Source organism: Fistularia commersonii, chromosome 31 (genome assembly GCF_037954325.1).
Source record: "Fistularia commersonii isolate RoL2024-O1a breed Wild chromosome 31, RoL_Fcom_v1.0, whole genome shotgun sequence".
NCBI lineage: Eukaryota > Metazoa > Chordata > Actinopteri > Syngnathiformes > Fistulariidae > Fistularia > Fistularia commersonii.
Window position 1 is genome coordinate 11,957,484 of NC_141314.1, and position 3,007 is coordinate 11,960,490.

Here is a 3,007-nt window from a genome sequence, read left to right on the forward strand (position 1 = left end):
CTCCACACACACACACACACACACATGCTAATTTACTGTCTCACACTCACTCACACACTCATACACACACTTCCCCCACCTCATTCAGATACTTTGATCTGTATCTTCTACCTCACATTCAAGAAACAGTGACAACAATGACACACACACACACGCGCACACACATACATACACACACATACACGCTCACACTCGTCTTTGGACTCGGCCATGATCTGGTTGATGACATCAGCTGATAATCAATTATTTGATCAGTTAATCAATAATCCCTTCATTCATCCTCGGGCCAGTGATTGACCGCACATATCGATCTGATAAAGTGATTCCGATCCGGTTTCGATGTGTTTTCTGGATTTCTTCTGGCTTCCAGGGATTTCCAGCCCCCGGTTCACAGGGACCGATCGATACGCCGGCCGATCGATCGATCGATCGCTTCGGCTACGTTTTGATCGGTTATCAATGATGGAGCTGGAACCCCGAACCGGGCCGCACACGTGACCGCGCGCGTCAGCGGGAGGCGAAGAAGAAAAGGAAGAAGGAGAAGAAGGCGAAGAAGAAGGAGGAGAAGAAGGAGAAGAAAAGGAAGAAGAGGAAAAGTTTCCCTCCGAGACCTCCCGTCTTCAGCCGCTCAGAAACTCTTCCGTCCGCAGCGCTTCTTCACCGACTTCTTTACCGACGGACCGACCGGACGCACGCGCGCGCGCACGCACGCACTCTGGGGCCCCGTTTGCGTTTCTTTTCTCTGTCCCACGAAGTGACGTGACGCGCGCCGAGCGCGGACTCACCGTGTCCCGGCTCTGCGTGTGCCGAGGGCGCCGTGGGCGCTGCGTGTGCCGAGGGCGCCGTGCGTGTGCCGTGTGTGCCGTGGGCGCCGTGCGTGTGAGGCGCTCCGCTCCGCCGCCTTCATTCAGCATCTGCGCGCCGCCGCGCCGCGGCCGCGGGACTAGACTCACCGGCGTCACGCCGCGGCAGGCAGGCGCGCCGTTTCCGGTGCGGACCTTCAGAGTAAAAGCCGGTCGTTGCGCCCCCGGGGACGGTTCTCTGCGCGTCCCTGCCCGCGGTCGCGTTCACACGCGTTCAAAAGGGCCAAAGGTCCCACATGTCTTATATGTGTTATATGTCTTATATGTTTGCATGTCTTATATGTGTTACATGTTTACGTATCTAACATGTCTAACATGTCTTACATGTTTACATGTCTTACATGTTTACATGTCTTATATGTCTTATATGTCTTATATGTCTCATATGTCTTGCATGTCTTGCATGTTTACATGTCTTATATGTATTGCATGAGATGAGAACAACTTTGTTAATCCCGAAGGAAATTGTTGTGCCAGAGTTTCAAGTAAAAAACATAACAGTAATAGATAATAGTAGAAAGGAGGAAGAATAAGAAATACAATGAAATATAAATTGTCTTAACTGTTAACTGTTAACTACAAAGATTGAAGATTCCCTTCGGCTGAAGGAAGAGGAATTAAAAAGTCTGACAGCCTCAGGTAGGAAAGACCTCCTGTGGCGTTCAGTGGAGCTCTTTGATGGTTTCAGTCTACGACTGAAATGTTTACATGTCTTACATGTCTTACATGTCTTGTATGTCTTACATGTCTTACATTGTCCACGTCGTTTGTTCGGAGGACTTCCTAGAGTCCTGGTCAGCAACCCGTGCCCCTTCCTTTCTCTAACGGGTTCATTCGATGCGCTGAAAAGTTGGCGCTTGATTCGGTACCTGGACTTTATTTTGGTATCGGGCTATGAAAACTTCCGGTGCTGGTGAGGAGTCGGCGCTTGACGTCGGGGTTACTTTCGGTCACCGAGCAGCTGGAGTCCTTTCACAATAAATGACGTTTCACAATAAAAGACTTTCCACTGTGATTCACCCGCGCAGCTGAACCTCATTACACTCCGCGCCGCTCCCGCGGGCACTCCGAGTCCCGCCACTACCGCGGGTACTGTTATACAAGTACGGGTAGACGCAGACGGGACAACACAAGGGACGGCGTCCTTCCGAGGAAGACCACCGTGGCGGCGAGCACTCCCGCTTCGAGCTGGTTCGACATCTCTGAGCGGTACCGCTCCGGTGGTTTCATGTGGTCTGGGTCCTGCCGTGATCCGGTCCTCTTAGGAGTGCTACCGTCTACTGAAGCCACTTGTAGTGCTGCCTTCATTTTCTACGACTGAACCTGGTTTCGCTCACGAAGCCGTGATGGAGGTCGTATCGTGCTCATCCGTTCATTGGTTCTTCACCTCCGCCACTACTCCCGCGCTCAGGCTCGCAGGGCTGTGATTGGTCGAGAAGGTTGACCCCGGTCCGACCGCGGGGCCTCACACGGAGACCCCCGACGGTTCGCCCGCACGCGCACGTGTCCGGACGATGCGGGGTCGGCGTGAGGTTCCGTCGGGACGCGTTCCATGGGGTCCCGTCATTTTCCAAACCTCTGCAGGTGATGTTTGGAAGCGTGCGAGAACGCAGAGTCTGTTCCTGAAGGTTCCGAGGCGTCTGAGCCCCTGAAACCCGGTTTGAGCTTTGACCCCCCCGGCCCCCGCGGACCTTCAACCGTTCTGAGTTCTCCTGCGGAACGTTACGACATCTCGACGTTCCGGAGGAGGAAGTGACCTCGCATCTGGGTGAGAGGTCCTCGGGCTCATCGCCCGAGAGAAGCGCCGACTCAGCGCCGCCTCCTTCGGCTGCGGGGGGGGGGCAGGGGAACCGGCCGCCGCCATCTGACCTTTGACCCAGGGGAGGTCCCGGGCCCCGGACGGATGGACGGCCCCGCCCCTCGGGTCCTACGCCACGCCGCCACCTGCAGGACCGCTCCTCAGACCCTCGGATCCACATCACATAATCATCGGTGGAGGGCGTCACTCCTCCAGGTCTAGGGCGGTTCTGGTCAAGATCTTCTTCTGGTAGCAACTGCACTTGGTTTTCTTCCCTGGAAGACGTTTCACCGCTCGTCCAAGAGGCTTCTTCTGTTCAAAGAAGAAGGTAACGTGGGAGGAGGGG

At 54.9% G+C, this 3,007-nt stretch overlaps 1 protein-coding gene across 1 annotated transcript in view; it reads right to left on the bottom strand.

Moving 5' to 3' along the window:
• The window catches only part of abca1b (ATP-binding cassette, sub-family A (ABC1), member 1B), a 28,871-nt gene extending 27,923 nt beyond the window's left edge, over positions 1–948 (bottom strand). The window contains exon 1 of the mRNA XM_086178751.1: positions 786–948. The gene's annotated coding sequence lies outside the window, so the exon portion shown is untranslated. The remainder of the gene's footprint in view (positions 1–785) is intronic.
• Between the last annotated feature and the right edge of the window lie 2,059 nt (positions 949–3,007).